The 19,792-nt window shown below is 31.4% G+C and overlaps 1 pseudogene; it reads left to right on the top strand.

Moving 5' to 3' along the window:
- LOC107018454 overlaps positions 1 to 19,792 on the top strand; it is a 54,247-nt pseudogene that overhangs the window by 12,039 nt on the left and 22,416 nt on the right.

Below are 19,792 nucleotides of genomic sequence, written 5' to 3'. Positions count from 1 at the left end.
TATATATATATATATATATATTTATATATAAGTATAACCTACCATTAGATTAAAAATAGTGTCATAAGATATAACATTGATAGTTGAAAATTAAAGAAATAATGTACAAAAAAGAGACACTAATTATTATCTATATCTAATTACAAGTAAACCTATAATGAAGATTCCTTTTTTTGCCAAAAGGTCTAAAATGTTATTTTTCTCGTGTGATTAAAATTATTCTTTTTGTTGATGGACTAAAAATATGAATAATTTATTTTTAGCAATATTAATTCTTAGTATTAATGTATGATAAATTTCCCCTTTTAGTTATTAGCGCTTTGTTGTTTCTCAAGAAGAAAAAGTTGCATGATAACCATCAGTGAGAAAGACAAATTCCTTAGCAGTAGTGGTGATGATGATAACTCTGAACGTTATATTCATTTAAAACTCACCTCATCAAAAAGAGAAGATTGAGACAAAATGTGAAGAAACTAGCTTCATTGATAGAATGAACAGCTTCCTAACACTCTTATTGTTCAAATCCTTTCTCGATTGTCCATATTATATACCTTTTGGAATTACTATTCCCTCTTAACATTGGAAATACTTCGGAACTTCTGTTGACAACATTGTTTATAACAACAAGGAGTATTGTTATTCACATGGCTTGGGGGTACACAAATTCATTTCCTTAACGGACAATAGAAGTCCAAAAGTATTTACAATGTTTAGAGAGAATAGATATTCTGAAGGCATCTTTTGTGGTCAATCGAGAAAGAATTTGAACAATAATAGTGTTAGGCAACTGACTGATTCTATCAATGAGGTTAGTTTCTTCACATTCTATCTCAATTTGTTTTGAGGTGATTTGTCAATAAAAAAAACTTTCGGAATTTCCATCATCACCACAACTACTAGGGAATTTGTGTTTCACACTCATGGTTGTCATGCTACTTTTTCTTTTTGTGAGAAACAACAAAACGCTGATAACTAAAAAAGGGAGAATTACCATACATAAATAATGAGAGTTATTGTTTTTTAAAAAGAAATATTCACATTTTTAGTCCATCGATAGAAAAAATAATGTAAATCACATAAGCAAAGTAACATTCTGGACATTTGGCAAAAAATAAAATAAAAAACATCTTCATGATAAGTTTACTTGTAATTTTCTATAGACCATTAATGGTGTATCATTTTTGTTTATTATTTCTTTAATGTTTAACTAACAAAGTTATATTTTATGATACTATTTTTTAAAGTAATTTTATGTGACACTTTTATATATATGTATTTTAATTAAGAATTTCTTTTATATATAGGGGTCTTGAGAGGGAAAATCAAAAAGGATATTACAAGGTGAGGAACATTACACTCACCAAAGAATTCTCTTAACTCGACAATTCATCTCTTGGAATGTCAAACTGCATGAATATAGTAAACATACATATGACTATTTTATACAGATGAATCTCTTTAAGATATCACACGTTTATATTGACCTTTTATATTTTTCATGGGCAAAAATAATATAAACGAATTTTGAAGAATCTCCTAGTTCTTTAATATATTTTGAATAGATAATATGCATATCTTTAGAATTCCATTATCATTCGTGATTCATACTTAAATATTATTTTATCAGAGAAGTTATTTTGACACAAAGGGTGAACCCTTGTCCCCTATCCTAAAACTAAGCTCGAGAGAGTAAGTGGGGTAAGGCATAGGCTAGCCTTTATTCGGCAAACGGGTGTCCGAGAGGAACACATTTGAAACGTGGCAAGTTTTTCGAGAGGGAACTTATTTCCATCTAAAGTTTAGACTAGTCACAATTATCTCACAGATTTCCTAATCATGTACCCAACTACTTATCTCAACAAATAATAGGATGACTTAGAATGACAAGAAGAAAATTGGTAGACGAAGGTAGAGAACAGGAAGTGTTTGTGGGCTTCGCATTTCATGAGGAGTTTTAGTCACTAACCTTAAATTATCATACCTTTTCACTCAGCCCCATGACAAGCATTAGACACCTTTTTGATCCCGAGTAACCCAAATCGAAGATTTATTTGAAAATGAGGGGAAACCTATGGGGGAAAACATGTATTGTTCTTCCTTGTAAGTGTTAGTGTTGAATATTATTCATGATCTTAAAATGATTTACTTATGTGTGTGAATATGAAATTATTCTTTGTGTTAGGGCAGTCTGATATTGTTGTTAAGCTTGAACTTGCATTAGTAGTAAATATTGTGAGCATGAGAATCTTTGTTAATGGTGTGTCACAACATGAATCTTTGAGTACACAATAGATCTTTGCATGAGTATTTGAATCTTGTTATGTACATTTATGATTGAGTCTTGTTTAGCACTATTTTAGACATCCTTTTTGAACTGTTTAACTTGCGTTTTACTTTAGGACAAGAAAAATATTAAGTTGAGGGTGTTGATGAGTCCTCAAATTGAACTTATTTAGGGTTTTATTTTAATATAAATGGCGTCCTATAATGCTTATTTAGTCTCAATATCTGATGAAAACTCTTATACTTCAGGTATTTGAAGTTGTAATGAAATCATGAACACTTATATGTAAAAAGGACCAAAAAGGTTGCAAAGAACGTAGAAGCTGAAGCCAGAGCATCGCCAAGCACACTTGGACAGTCGTTGAGTAGACGTACACCGCCCTTTGTTCCAAACATGCGAAGCCCTGAAGGAAATGGAACAAAAAGCGATGAAAGGATCAGTTGGCACATCGCCGAACGAGTTTGCGAAGCAATGCTACACCGCCCAATGCTCCAGAACACGAAGATGTTCATTATTTGTATATTCTAGTTTGACTCAAAAAGTTAGATGCAAACTATTGAATTAAGATAAACTTAAGAAAGTGGATGTCATTAAAAACTCCAAAGAATAATTATGCATTGAATCTATATATTATTTTTTTGTTTTAAAAAATTAAGGCCTAATGATTATATTGTAAACACATGTTCATCTATACAATACTTTATATAATTATTCATAGCTTATCATTTTTATAATCACATAACGCGCGAACAAGTTCAATAGTTAAAAAAAACTATAAATCTGCAAGTAAAAATTAATATTATTCGTTTGAGTTCTCTATTTGATAACATATAATCGTACCCCAATTTAGTATATAATAATATTAAAAAGAAGTACAAAGAATATATTTAAACAAAGTTACCATACAAAACACACAATATTTTGACTCTCTATGTCTGTAAAATGAGACATTTTAGCCTTTAGGTATAAACCCAACAATTAGGGTCGTCTCAACAAGTTTGGGGGCCTAAGGCCGAACGTATAAAGAGACCCTATTTTTTAGTAGACAATACAAATTGAATAATTATATCATAGTCCGTCTAGATATACAAATGAGGTCTAGAGAGGCAAGTTACTAGTATTATAAAGTAAGAATGTAAACAATGTAAATTATTTTCAATAAAATTATATAATATAAAGTTAGAATAATAAGAAACAAATCAATTTTTAAAAAATATTATTATATTGAATAAGAGTTATGATGAATTTGCTAAGTAGATATAATAATATTAAAATGGTGTTGATTAGTGTTGGTACTTGAAATTTTAATAAGATATCAAAAACAAATTTGATCTTTTTATAAATACACAACAATAGTATTTACATAATGTAGAAGGTTTGAATGTTTGAGATGACATTTTAGAATATTTAATAATGAAAGAATAATAGTGACAAGAGAATAAGAAAAGTAAGTATAAGAACACAATACAGTTATGGGGGCCCAAAAAAATTGCGGCCCAAGCGATTGCTTTAGTGGCCTTATGGTCGAGACGGCCCTGCCCTTAAGACTAAGCCCTTTCTACACTTATAAAACTCTTGTAATCTATCTCTGATATTTTAATTTTCTTTTAAATTAGTAACATGTTTTTTTTCTATTTTCATTGTGAAGAAACAAATTCGGTTAGGTTAGAAATTGAGATGGATGGTACAAACTAGATGGCTGCTAAGGCTCAGGGAGGTGAAGCTGCTGCCTGATATAGAGATTCTGGTGATTTGCGGACTGAACGTCCTCTCTATACTCGTCAAAGGATTGTCAACAATGTGCAAAAATTTTTTAAAAAAATTCACCTTGTTCTTGTGTTTTTGTTAAATATTTCGGATCTGGAATCTAGGGTTCTTTTGTGATTTATCAGTTAAATGTGGAATAACCTGTTTTTTCAGATTTAATTTTTTTAAAAACTCACTTCTCCATGTGATTTGTGGGATTTCTATTACTTCTACTTAGTGAAGTTATTGGATTATAACTATTCATATTCTTTAAATAAAATAAGTTTTAGTCTGTCACAGCAAACTGTGATGTCAACATATTTTAATATATTTTAGAAGCATTTATCTATATTGCATTCTTATCAAGCCTTTCATTTGAAGCTGAACTTTTATTTATATGGTTGTATAGAATAGAGGACATTAAGAAGCACTTCCCTATATTTGGGAAAGATAGAGCAGAGGATCTTAGGGAAATTGTAGTGATGTTTGAGCAAAATATGTGGTCTAAACTCTTTTCTATTTATTCATGTTGGTATAAGTTTGCATTTTTCGTTTTTCAAGCCATCAGGCTTTGTATTTAACATTTTCACTTGAAATTTGAAATTAAGAAAAAATCCTCTTATTTTTATCGTTTTATTTTCTATATATTTATGTTTTCAAATATACTATATATGTGGTGTCGTGCAGACCAACATAGAATCCTCATATTTTTAATTTTTTCGCGAAAGTAAACTATAAAGGGGACTTTTCTTTTTTTAAGTCAATCCAAACTCTCACTAAGAGTTCTATTGGAAGCAAACTTTACCTTTGATATACTCTTTCTTTCCTCGTCATCTTTTTCTTGCCTAAAACATCATTTTAAAACTACTTCTGGGTCGAAGGATAGTAACGAGGAAGCAACAAAGAAGGAGGATTAAGACGTGTAAAAGGACGATGCCGTATAGGAGCTGGTGTTTATAAAGGAGCAAAACTATTTGTTGGATTCGGAAAAAGAGAGAATCTCAAAATTGGGGAAACTAAAGTATTTTTGTATTTGTTATTCTACTAGTCCATTTTTTTTCTTGAAAGACTTTTCCATATTAAAATAAAAGGAAAAAACAACATTACATCATTGATTCATTTGTTGATAATTATACAAAATGGATTTTTTCAGTTGCTAAGTTGAGTAGCTAGCATAAATACACAAGGCCAATGATTTATATTTTGTTGTTTGACTCTTCAATTACCATTTTTTTAAATCCTTTCTTCTGAATTAATAACTAGTCCATAGCTTGAGGACTCATAAGGCATTGTTTGTTCTCATCAAGATTATGATATCGCAATATGAATGCACATTCTAACGATCAATATATTTTCTTTAGCTCCGAACATTGAATAAATCATAAATATAAAATTCAAATAAAAAAGTATTTAATATTAAAAATATAAATTAATAAAATAAAAAATATTATGCGATAAAGAATTAAAATATCTATGTTTTCTAGTGATTATGAAAATGGTTTTTCATCAGTGGTAGGGGTAATGGTTGGTGTTAGTTGTTAGTAATTGTGGTGGTAGAGGTGGTTGTGTTGGTAGAATTTAGTTGATATTAGTAGTTGCCGGTGCTGTTAGTGGGGGTTGAAGAGCATGTAGTGGTTGATAATGTGTTGGTGGTAGTTGTGATGATAGAAATCATTGTTAGTAAGGATTAACAAAATTAGTTCTGGTAGGGGTGAGATGGATACAATTATATTGATGTGGTTGGCGAGTGCAATGGTGGTTGGCGAGGGTAATGGTTGTGGTAGTGTTTGGTGATTGTGGTGGAGTGGGGGTGAATATATACAAACAAAATACCTCTTAATAAGATCTGAATAACTAAGACCTATTCATATCAAATAAGTGCTTATATTTAACGTAAACAAATGTAGTTAATAACATTAGTTTTGAACACTCATACCAACATTAAATAGAAACAAAGGAAACCTAAGATGACACTTTAGAACACATTGTCTCCTTATTATGATATTTTTCTTTTTTCCGTTTCTAAGGATCTGTCAATCGAAACCGACTATTTTATCATGCTTTCTGCGTGTCGTAGACTGTCAGAAAATTTGAGGAGCATTTGAGTTGAATTAAATTTTAAATAACTATCACTAATTAGGTACCTGAAGCTCGCATGAGGTTTCAGAAGTCATTGTATTCTTGAGAGCATATTGCCTACATATTATGATTATTTCCGTTTTTCCCGTTGTAAGGATTATTGCATTTGAAATCAACTGGCTTACCATGCTTAATTTATATCGTATACTATGTCCTTTTGGGATATTTGAAAGGAGCATTTGAAACTGAAATATGAGATTAATTTTGATTCAGCAAATGCTTCTATTATTTGACTTGATTTATCTTTTGAATTAGTATCCTCGTACCCTCTAGAAGCAACCCCTAACACCTCCTCACTACTTTGTCTATTCACCCCTAATCATGTGTCCAAATGATCTAGTCTCTATTCCCTAATAAAAGGCCACTCACATGTTTATCGAATAAAGTCATATATCGCACATGACAAACTTTTATGTGGATATTTTGTACCCGACCCTAAATTAATTGATATGACACCAAATATGCCATATTGTTGGTCAGACGCATAACAGTGATATTCTATACACTATATCATATCCTAGACCAACACTTAATTTTATTATCATAAGCACTGATTTAGCTATTTATCAAAGATATTCAATGTCAAACTAGATAGCTTGGGTACAAATAAACATTAGTGAAATATATGTATGTATATACGTATGTATATATGCATGTATAAATAGTGTCATAAAATATAACTTTGATAGTTGAAAGTTAAGGAAATAATGAACAAAAAAGAGACACTATTAATTATCTATTATTAATTTAAACAAATTCATTTTCTTGATTTGTATCTTCAATTTTTGGAAACTTATAAAGTTCTTGCCAACAGGTCTAGAATGTTACTTTGTTTGTGTGATTAACATTATTCTTTCTATTGATGGACTAAAAATATGAATAATTCATTTTTAGAATAACTAATTCTCAGTATTAATGTATGATAAATTTCATCTTTCAGTTATTAGAAAAAAAAAGTTGCATGACATCCATCAGTGAGAAAGACCAATTACTTAGCAGTAGTGGTGATGACGGAAACTCTGAATGTTATTTTATTAAAAACTCACCTCATAAAAAAGATAAAATTGAGAAAAAATGTGAAGAAACTAGCCTCATTTATAGAATCAGCAGTTGTCTAACGCTCTTATTGTTCAAATCCTTTCTCGATTGTCCATATTAGATGCCTTTAGAACGACTATTCCCTCTAAACATCAGAAATACTTCTGGACTTCTATTGATAACATTGTTTATGACAACAAGGAGTATTGTTATTAAAATGGCTTGGGGGTACACAAATTCATTTCCTTAACGGACAATAGAAGTCCAAAAGTATTTACAATGTTTAGAGAGAATAGATATTCTGAAGGCATCTGTTGTGGGCAATCGAGAAAGAATTTGAACAATAATAGTGTTAGGCAACTGACTGATTCTATCAATGAGGTTAGTTTCTTCACATTCTATCTCAATTTGTTTTGAGGTGAGTTGTCAATAAAAAAAAACATTCGGAATTTCCATCATCACCACAACTACTAGGGAATTTGTGTTTCACAATCATGGTTGTCATGCTACTTTTTCTTTTTGTGAGAAACAACAAAACGCTAATAACTAAAAAGGGGAGAATTACCATACATTAATAATGAGAGTTATTCTTTCTTAAAATGAAATGTTCATATCTTTAGTCCATCTATAGAAAAAGTAATGTTAATCACATAAGCAAAGTAACATTCTGGACCTTTTGGCAAAAAAAAAGCATGTTCATGATAAGTTTACTTGGAATTTTGTATAGACAAACAAGTCCTTTTTGTTTATTATTTATTTAATTTTTAACTAACAAAGTTATATTTGATGACACTATTTCTTAATCTAATTTTATGTGACACTTTTATCCATATCTTTTTTAAAGAATTTTTTAAAAATATAGGGGTCTTGAGAGGGAAAACGAAGAGGAGATTACAAGGTGAGGAACATAACCCTCACCAATGAATTCTCTTAACTGGACAATTAATCTCTGTGAATGTCAAACTGCATGTATATAGTAAACACACATAATACTATCTTATATAGATAAATCTCTTTAAGTTATCACATGTTTTTATTGACCTCTTATATTTTTCATGATAGCAAACAATATAAAAGAATTTTGAAGAATTTCCTAGTTCTTCAATATATTTTGAATAGATAATATGCACATTTTTAGAATTACATTATCTTTCATGATTAATACTTAAATTTTTTATCAAATCGGTAATTTTGACATTATTGTTCACTTCCTTTAGGAAAGCTTATGAATTGTTATTTCCTTCATGGAAATAAATAGAACATACAATAGAAAGCAGCCAACAAGATTCATTTCTCCCACCTTAAAATGTTACTTTACTAAAGTTGTTCTAGATATTTCTATTCACGATAGGTACATATTGCAGTAACTTTCAGACACAAAATAAAATGTGTATGCTTTGTTATTTTATCTCTTCAATAGGCAAACAGTGGTATATATTTTATTCATTTCGGGAATGAAACCTTATTATTTGAATGTGCTTGATATATAATATTCAACAATAGCTCATTATTTTTTTCAAGCACAATGTGAGATTGTTTCAGAATATTTTTCGGAATTTTTTCTAATTATTATTTCTTCATGAGAAAAATTTGAAGTTTTACAATTTGAAGAATGTAAGTTGATGAGTCCTCAAATTGGACTTTTTAGGGATTTATTTTAATAGAAACTTAAATCTCATGAGCATCGCCAAGAAGACTTGGCGAGTTACCGTTTGTTCCAAACATGTGAAGACTAGAAGAAAGAAGATCAAAAGGCAATGAAAGGAGTAGTCATCGTATCACCACACAGGTTCACAAAATAATGTAATACGACCCAATGGTCCCGAATACGAAGATGTTGAATGCAAGCACAAAATAGCGATGAACTAGAAGAAGAGTGATTCATCGAGTAGTTCCACGGCCACGACAAACCTCGTAGAGTGGTTTCCCGAAGAACTTAATCTGAAATCTATAAATACTAGCTGTAGGTTTTATTTTTAGAGATACGAACATTTTTATAGGTTAGAGGCTTTAGATTATTTTTCTTCATATATTCTTTGAAGAGGGTTTTGTGGGAGACTTGAAGAAGGAAGGGTTTCATTTTTTCCATGTTGGAAGTGGGTCTTCTCTATTCATTTTCCTTTGCTCATATTAAGGTTTGATTTCTTATTCCCATATGATTTCATTATCATTATAGGTGCAATTTTTTATTGATTAATGTGTGGCTAAAAAACACATTCTTGGGGTGTGATTTAGCGAATTTGTGTTTATATTATTGTTGGATCTTGATTTGTGAGAGGTTAGATGTATTTTAATGGTGATTACAACTAGTGGTTGTGGTTTAACTTAATTTGTTTGTAGTTGCAGATATAAACTAACCCATGTGTTTTCGTCTTTCCCGAGAGAGAGATCGTGAAACCAAAATTTCTAGACTAATGCCCTACGGAGTGGGTCAACATGAGGTTCAGCCAGAGAGGGTGAACCCTAGTCCTGTATCCTTACATTGAGCTCAAGAGAGTAAGTGGGGTAAGGCGTAGGGTAGCCTTTATTCGGCAAATGGGTGTCCGAGAGAAAATCATTTGAAACCCGGTTAGTTCTATGATAGTCACTATTATCTAAAGTTTAGGATAGTCACTATTATCTCGCAGATTTCCTATCAATCATGTACCCAACTACTTATCTCAACTTGTATTGCGGTCACACCCCAAGAACTTTTCCCCATGCTTGATTCACTTTCTCATTTTTATAATTATTACTATACTTGTGACAAAAACCGCCATCATTATTTGATACATTATTGTCACCCCTTTAATTTACTATATTTTTATTCATTATTCTCTTTAGCGATGACTAATTCGAATGAAGTTCTAATTTAATTAATTTTTCTCGAAACCGCTCCCTTAGGACACGACCTCAACCATTTGATGGGTTACTAAACTATCGACGATCAGAGACACTCATACCGGATGGTAGTTTCATATGCCATAATAAGAAACAAAATTGCGCCACCGCCGAGGAGCGGTGTCACGTGAAAATGCATTTCAATAGAGTTTTTATTGTTATTAGTGGTAGTTTACATACTTATTTTTCATTTTTGGTTTTAAGTGTTTGTGTTGTAAGCAGGAACTATGAGTGTAAATGGCAGTAATGGTAGCCAAGTTGGCCACCAAATGTCAGTGACCCCCATCTTATGGGAGGTAGTGGAGCCATAAGTTTATCCCTGCCGGGGGGAATGCAATGTTTCATAAAACGAGCAATATGTTGCAGCTCTAGCAACTAAAATGAATCTTCAGTGGATTGGCTCATGAGGATCCCCACGAGCATTTTAAAATTTTTTTAATTGTTTATGGGCCATTCTCTTTCAAATAGCATCTCTCAAGAGTCAGTTAGACTATGATTATTCCCATTTTCCCTGATGGGGGAAGCTCTTAAGTGGTTAGATGAATTAACCCAAAATTTCATCACTTCATTTGAAGAGCTAGTTACCGCATTTAGTGTTTGATTTTTTTCTCCCTTGAAGATAATGACTATTCGAGATAACATTCAAAGCTTTAAGCGCCTGAATGGAGAGCCTCTGCATGAAACTTGGCTAAGGTTCAACAAGATGGTGCTACAATGCCCAACCTATGGTTTGCCTGATAGTGAACTCCTTCAGTACTTTTACCGGAGTTTAGATTCGGTAAACAAAGGTGTCGCTGACCAACTCTCACCTTGAGGCTAAAGCAACAACTATACCCAGTAGAAGCTCAACTTCTTTATGGAATGACAAACATCAACAAGGTACGGTACACTCGCAAGTATCGGGTCTCTCCTGTCACATTTAAGCTATCAAAGGAGAAGATTTAAAAAAACAATGAGGGAGAACAAAACATGGAAAAGATTATGACACATCCTCATATTCTTTCAAAGAACGTCATGGGGAACTTTGCCTGTAGTGCAAATGTCATGGGGGTCTATAGCAATTCTCTCCAATCATGCTATAGTTTGTGCTATAGGCCTTTGTCGAAGTAGTAGAAGAAAAATCATTTCGCTAATTCCAAGCGAAAATATCTAATATTCTCAAGTAGCATAAAAGATAAAAATCACTTTAATTGTGCTTGTTCCATCCCAATCCTTCTCTACGAGTAGGAAAAAAGATATATTATAGTTACAATCAAAAGATGGAATTTTTTTACACTTCTATGAATATGAATCTTTGTGATTGTGTATCGCCATATAGAATAAAAACATACATATCTTTTGCTATTTGTTTTTCTAATATGTTATATATGTATCTTTGTTTGGACATGTGATATTAATATTACTGATTAAGTTTCTTTTTTCAAATCTTCATAGTACATGCAAAAAATTCATTAATGGTCTGGGTGGAATGAAGAAACTCCAAAAGTTGATGTTGAAGATTATATCCCCCATGACATTTTCATTCAAATTCTCTCAGATTGCATCCCCCGAATAAATATTAAACTGTCGAAATAATTTGCTATTGTATATGATTGACATTTGTTGTTCAAACAGCGATTGCAAAATTGATAGCATCCAAAAAATAAATCTTTGTTAGATCAGTTTGTCCCACTTCATAGTCTTCTTATATCCTATGATAAATCTTTTGCAAAATACATCTTGAAAGATCTTATTATCCAACATCACAAGGCTGAAACTAGTAAAAGATAAAATTATTCTGATGTATTTGTTGTACATTATGCATAATATATATTTTTTATGTGAAGTCGATAAATATTATACATAAATTAAAAAAATACAATGATTTTGATATAATCACATTAACCTTCATTAAATGTTAAACCATCATAATTCCAGGTTATATTTTCTTTGTTTCTTCACTTTTGGGCATCACAGTACTCCTCGGATGTATTTGTACTCTCTTCTATGTTTCTATATATTGCCAGACTTACCTTTTTTTCTTCTTTGATCTAGAGAATTAATAACCTTTATTGGTTCTACAAGAACTTAAGAGATTGAAGCTTTAACGATGTCATTTCAAAACAAGAAAAGATTGAAGTTGTTGTGATGGAAGAAGGAAATTCTCATGTATAAGGAGATGGGAGGACCTTCATATTGATATCCTGGTGAAGATATTCCAGTCCTTCAACCGTTTCCAATTAATCTCTTAATTCCTCAAGTTTGTCCTGCTTGGCAATCGGCTAGGTCAGACCAACGTCTCTGGAAAACGATGGACTTGTTTGTAATGCAGTAAATTTTTATTAGAGTGTCAATACCTCCGTATATATATGTCGACACTCCATCTCGTGAAAAATTGACCCGCATCCTAAAGATTTCTATGACCCTTAGTCGTGGAAACATTGAAATTGATCTTCCATTACAATTTGTATGTTCAGAACAATTAGTTGAATTATACTGCCAAGAGCTATTTCCCTCATAATTTAAATCTCTTCTTTTCATATGTCCACATCGTAAACTCCTTGTTATGCCTGCTTGGGAAAAAATAGAAAACCAAGGGATACGTAGATCTTTTTATGAGAGGAAAGATCTTAAATCACTGTGATGCCTAGTTTATAAGAACCTGCATATGTTATTGAGAAAATTAGAAGGAGTTGGAAGAAAATTTCCGAGCTCAAGATTATGACTCCCTGCGATATACTACTTGCATTTGCACTGGTCTCACTTCTTCCAAACATGAAACTGTTGAGTGTGAGGTTTACAGAGTTATCTAAACCTTCTTTAGTTATTGTTGGGATATGCATTGTTTTGATAAATGATAAAATACATGGAATAAATTGGCAAAGTCATCTGAAGAGAACTGTTTCAAAAAGGACTTCTATATTATGAAAGTGCTTCATTACAAGAAGAACTCTAAATGGAATCAAGTGGTTAAGCGAATGAGGATTCAATGGAGTAGAAGGCTTCAGGATACATGAGCATAAATAGAAGAAGAGGCGTTCAGAATAATCTCGCAATTCCAAAGCAAAACAATTGAGAGATTGATTTTCGAAGTTCTGCTGATCAAAGAATATAGAAGAAAAAATCTAGGAAGCTTTCTTAGTATTTGTGACTTTTTTTTTATTTCTAGATCAGTGATTTATAAATTGAATTTAGGATCTTAGTCTTCAAGTTGAGGGCAACTCGAAGACATTGGGAACACATACCTTGGAGGTGTGTGGTAGAATTGAAATTAAATAGTTGATCTTTAGTTTAGATAAATTCTTGCAATATCTTTTGTTTGTTGAGGCTCGTTGTCATTTAGGGAAGTTGGGGTTAATGTCAAGGTTTTTACACCTTTTAATCCGGGTGTTCCATGTAATATACTTTGTTCTTACTTTATTGCCTTTATAACTTCTGTGAAACACGTTAGGCATGTTAGTTGACTTAAGTAATTTAGGATTAAGATAATTGACGTTGTTTAGAATTTCAATTGGTATCAGAGCAAGATTATCTTTTACAGGTTATAACTTACGATAAAAGATCGAGATGAATTGTGCACCACCCATTGGTCACAGCGAAGGACAGTCAATTATCAGACCCCCAATGTTTAATGGGTCTAACTTTGGATAGTGGAATATGTGTATGGAAGATTTAAATTCAAGAGGAAGACTGTGTTGTGGGATAGATAACGATTGGATCTATCATTCCTATGAAGACTGTTGATGTAGTTCAAGTACCAAAAGTAAGTGTTTACTTCACTGCGGATGATTTATCATCCCTCAATAAAAATGGTAAGACCAAAAACATTCTTATTTGCGGTATTGGACAAGATGAGTACAACCGAATTTCAAACTTTACTACTGCCAAACAAATCTAGGATGTACTGATTCATTCTCATGAGGGAACAAGTCATGTGAGAAAACTCAGAGTAGCTATGCTATTTACTGAATATGAAACTTTCAAATATGAAGGATATTGAGTTTCTGCTAGAAATAATTACTAAACTCATTAAGTTGATAAATGAATTGTCATCATTAGGAAAAGTTCTTACGAGTGAAGAACATCTTTACAAGGTGTTAAGGATTCTTACACAGAACAAATAGGATGTAAAAGTAACTGCTATAAGAGAAGATAAACACATCTCCATCATGACACATGATGAACTTGTGGGGAATCTCAGAACGAATGAGATAAACATGGATGATCTTAAAGAAGGAGGAAATGCTTAATTATACGCCATTCGCCTTGAAAGTGTCGGATAGGGAAGATACTGCGTATGATAACGATTAAATAGAACTTCTAGCAATAGTCTCTTAGACGTATCTCAAGAACGAGAAGGGAAATAAAAAGAAGGAAACCAATTAGAAGAAGTGGGTAAATGATAAATCTCAAAATGATTGTTACAAGTGTGGCAAAACTGATTATCATGTTAAGAATTGTCCATAATGGGAACTGAATTGGAGGGAAAAAAAAGATAGAAAAAGGAAGAAAGAAAAAAGAGGAATGTGCAGTGGTTTCTTGTTAGGGTTCTGAAAATGAAGAATTCGATGATGAAATAGATGAAACAACTTTCGTGGATGTATGAGATTGAGATATCGAAGATGATGTAAACTCAAAGGTTAGTATTATTGATCAAAAAGAAAAACTGCATCTTTTTTAAAAATATAAGTTGACCGGATTAATGAACGTGCTAATTCATGACTTCCAAGAATTAACATGTGAAAGAAATCAGTTGTTTAAAGTCTTTGTAGACCAAAAATTGTAGTATATGGAACTCAAAGATGATAAAATTGTAACTGACAGACAAAACATTTGTTTGAAAAAACATGTTGTAAAACATGAGTCATCTAACCTAGATGTAAAATCTGGAATTGTAAAGATGATAATTACTTGAAAAAGGAAAAGAAAAAATTAGTGAAACTGAAGAAAACGTGAAAAAGGAGTTGAAAAAAAAATACAAAAAGCAATTATTATTTTTTTTGAAAAAAGAAAAGGTGAGGAAATAAATGCAGAAATCTTTTTGATAAAAGTTAAGCTTGAAAAAGCAAATAGATGGACTAACTCATCAAGAATTGTCAAACAATTGAGTGAGAAAAATCACAATGAGAGAGAAGGTATTGACTTTCATAATGATACAATTGTCACAACTGATTTGTGCTATATCTAAGCAAACTCGGGCATCCTACAACTACATGTCGTGTCTCCAAAAATTACAGAAACAAAAATGTTAAAATAGAAACTAACAAACATGTTAAACTCAACAACAATGGATGCCAAAATGATCAAATAAATCTTATTCACCCCTTCAATCATCAGAAAGGACCCAAGCTTGTTTAACTAAAACTAATCTTTAAATGTTTGAAGGTAAAACTTAAAGGAAGCAAGCACTGGTACATGGATAGTGCTTGTTTGAGATAAATAAATACAAACAAATACTTTATGATATGCACATAATTCATTAGTTTGCACTATTTTTCATTTTTACATATCTAAGGTGTTGGCCTTGTTACACACCTAAAACACTGTTGAATGCGTCAGTAATAACAACAAAAAAAAGTGAACTTTTCTATGATTAAATAGAAATAAAATTGTATTAATCATAATAAATAATATTATTATATTTTTAAAATGTGTCTAATAGTTTTTGCAATACATATTCAACTAAAACACATATTTATTTTATTATGGTAGTACATCACATCATCTCGTCTATTCCTTCTACGCCATTTTGTTGAAAACTTAGATGACGAAAGAGTTTCCTCCATGTACACTTATAAGTGATTCCTCCATAATATATTAGTGTATATGGAGAAAACTCTTTGGTCATCTATTTTTTTAGCAAAATTGTGTAAAAGGAATAAACGAGGTGATGCAGCGTACTGCAACAATAGAATAAATATGTGATACAGTTTGAATATGCTTTGCAAAAATTATTGACACATTTTTAAAATATAATAATATTATTAATTATGATAAATACAATTTTATTTCTCTTTATGCTTTGGAAAGTTCACTTTTTATGATAAATACAATTGATTTGTTTATTATATTGAATCAATTGTTGTTCTCTACAATGTATGACTTGAATTATATGATGGTGATATGATTCTAGCTAAATTTCATTTTGACATGTAATGAATTTATTTCCGTCTTTTATCATGTGTTCATCTATACGTTGATTGCTCAATTTGTATATCATCACTATTTTTAAAGATGTTAAGTCAGACTTGAAATTCTTGTTTTCTGATTTTAATAAATTTTGAATGACTAGTAATAAGATTGACAACACATTTGTTGTATTTTTTATTTTACACTATTTCTTTATTTGTCACAAAAACATTTCTTCTCACTTTTTTGTCTCCTTATAAACCAATTATTTCCTTCTGTTTATTTTATGATTCTGATTGATAATACATATAACAATGTTTAATGTATGCAAAGCTTAATGATGACTCCTTTTTTGATTCGTAATTCTTAAAAAATAGATTATTATCCTATTTAATTTATCTCAACAAAATGTATTAGAGTACCTTTTGTCAGATTCGTAGAGGTGGTCACTATAATTTCCTTACTTTTTTCAACTATGATCTCATTAGTATGGAAGAAAAGATTTACTTTGTACGAGCATGGAATATTAATTCAAATATTTCGTTCATGTATCTTGCCTTTTGTATTTTTTTCGTAATGTATTTCTATATGATCGAATACAAAAGTAAAAAGACAAAAGAACGTCAAATAGAAAAACAAATCTGAAGAACATGGTACAAACAAATTCGATATAAGAGGATTTTTCCAAGAAGATATTACCTAACAAACAAAAGAAACAAACTATCCAGGGTACATAATTTATTAATTCTACATCTTACACTAACTTGTATTATCTCAATCCATTTTACATGTTAAAATGAACAAGAGTTAATTGTAAATTTAGTAATTACGCATCATGAATAGCTTGTTGCTTTTTGTTTGTTAAGTTTATAACTCTCTTGTTCCTTTCTAGATTTGCATATTATAACTTTTATACTTCGATTAGATAGAACATATACGGTAAAAAGCTAATAGCAAGATATATCGACCAATTATTTAAACTAACAATTCATGATCATACAAAGTACGACTTTTTCTCGAGATTAGTGAATTGAAGTTGAAAAATTACAAAAACACGATTGACCAATGCTAGAAACGTAAAAAAAAATACTTTAATTGGAAAGATTGAATCCAAAGTAGTGGAAGAAGTATACCATGTGGACTGAATAAAGCATAATCTCCTCAGCATCTTGCAAATATGTGATAAAAGTTATAAGGTAATTTTTACTTCTGCAGGTTGTAGGGTTGAAAAACTAGATACAAAGGAGGTTATCTTAATAGCCAAGAAACACATAAATGTGAACAAAGCTGACATCATGGGGATGCCAGACAGTAGTATGAAGTGCCTCAAGGCATTTGCTAATGATCCCTTACTATGACACAACAGACTTGGACATGCTAGCTTGAAACAAAACAACAAGCTGTTAGAAAAGGAGATGGTTATTGGTTTACCCAAAACCAAATTTAAAAATGACAAAGTTGTGGTGCATGTGTATGGGGGAAGCAAGTGAGATCATCTTTCAAACCGAAGAATAAGAAAAGTACAATTAAATGTGTCGAAATTCTTCATATGGACATATGTGGACCTATGAGAGTAAGAAGCAGAGGAGGGAAGATGTATGTCTTTGTTATCATAGATGATTTTTCTACATTTACTTGGACATTATTTCTAGCTTCTAAAGAAGATTCCTTTGAGACTTTAACTATTTTATTCAAGAAGATAGTGAAAACTCTAGGATTATTCTTGATTTCCATAAAATATAATCATGGAACATAATTTGGAAATGCAAAATTCTTAAAATTCCGTTCATCACATGTTATAGATCACAATTTCTCCGATCCTAGAACTCCACAACAATATAGAGTAGTTAAAAGTAAATATAGGGCTTTAAAAGACATTGCTAGAACAATGATGATTGATAATAATCTTGACTATCACATGGTAGAGATAATGACGCTTCTTTTCATGATACAGCAACACAAGTGCCCATGCCACCGGACTATAAAATGCTTGACATGACTATAGTAAGTAGCGGGTTTGAACTTGGGCATGGACTAGGTAAGGACTTGGATGACATACTTGAATCTCTTACTATTCCATTTTAATATTTCCGCTCTAGCATCGGTTATACCCAAAAAAAAGGAAGAATTGTTGGAACGATATACAAGGAAGAAGCATGAATGTTATATACCAAAGCGTATTCTAGGATTGTACCACTCATATTTTGCATAAGCTTTAGAGATTGAGATTGATGGCCGAGTTGAAGGGATGAGAATATTTTATTGTGATATTGGTGGAGTTCCCCAAGGCACCAACCATCCGAGATTCTAGACTTGAAGGTATGCTACAAAATTTGATGGTCACTCAACTTATGATCCATCGAATGAAGCAGTAGACAAAGACAAGGTTTAATGTTTTTACTTTTGAATACTAATGTTGTCTGGACGAAGCCCTGAACAACCATTTATGTGACATTACTTTCTATCATAATTTTTAAAAAGGAAATGAGTCACGTTGACCTTAGTCATGATAAAAGTTTGTATGCACTTTTAAAATTTCAAAGAAAGCCTCCTATATTTTAAATTGATTATCTTATCTCTATGAATTTCCCTCCAATATGTTCATTCAAACTCTTCCTATCTAACATGGTTGATTTTTAGTTCTTTTAAATAAATATGAATCTAAATCTTTCAATGTCATGACATGTCACTAACATGGCAACCATGTTAGATCAACGAGGATGAATGTGAAGGATATTATGAGGAAACTGTGATGCCTAAGCACCTCACTAAGGATTTGAGTCAACTTGAAGATGATAAAAGGCCAAGTTGGATGACACAAAGACAATAAACTTGGGATATGACAAATTGGTCAACAGAAACATGAGTCATTGTCCACTAGGAAGCAACACAAAAAGAAGAATTGGTCAAACTACTCAGAAAATATATTAATGTGCTGACAAGGTCTTATGATGATATGTTGGGGTTGATCACGGATATTATTCCCTATAAGGTGCCTATAAATCTAGAATATTTCTCTATAAAGCAGAAAATCAGAAAGTTCAAGCCAGATGTAAATTTAGTGATATAAGAAGAAGTAAGGAAACAAAATTGAATCATATGTTATTGAAGTGACGAAGTATCCCACCAGGTTGGATATTATTTTCCAAGTGGGGAAGAATGATGTAAGGATCAAGATATGCATGGATTATCGAGATATGAACAAAGAAAGTCCAAAAAAAAAATTACCCCATGTGAAATATCCATATAATCATCAATAATTATGCTAAGCATGAGTTGCAATCTTTTGTGGATTATTTTGCGAGATACCACAAGATTTTTGTGGATGAAAAAGACGCAGAAATAACAACGTTCATAACATCTTCGTGAGTCTAGCATTATTAAGTTACGTCGTTAGAACTCAAGAATGCTAGTTCCAATTTCATGAGATCTATGACCACAATTTTTTATAATATGACCCATAAAGAAATTGAATGTATGCGGACAATGTCATCATAATGTCGCGCGACAGTTAGGATCACCTGACACAATTGAAAAAATATTTATAGGTCACAAAGATATGATTTGAAGTTGAACACACACACACACACACACACA

Source organism: Solanum pennellii, chromosome 1 (genome assembly GCF_001406875.1).
Source record: "Solanum pennellii chromosome 1, SPENNV200".
In the NCBI taxonomy this organism is placed as follows: Eukaryota; Viridiplantae; Streptophyta; class Magnoliopsida; order Solanales; family Solanaceae; genus Solanum; species Solanum pennellii.
This window is presented reverse-complemented; position numbering and strand designations above follow the sequence as displayed.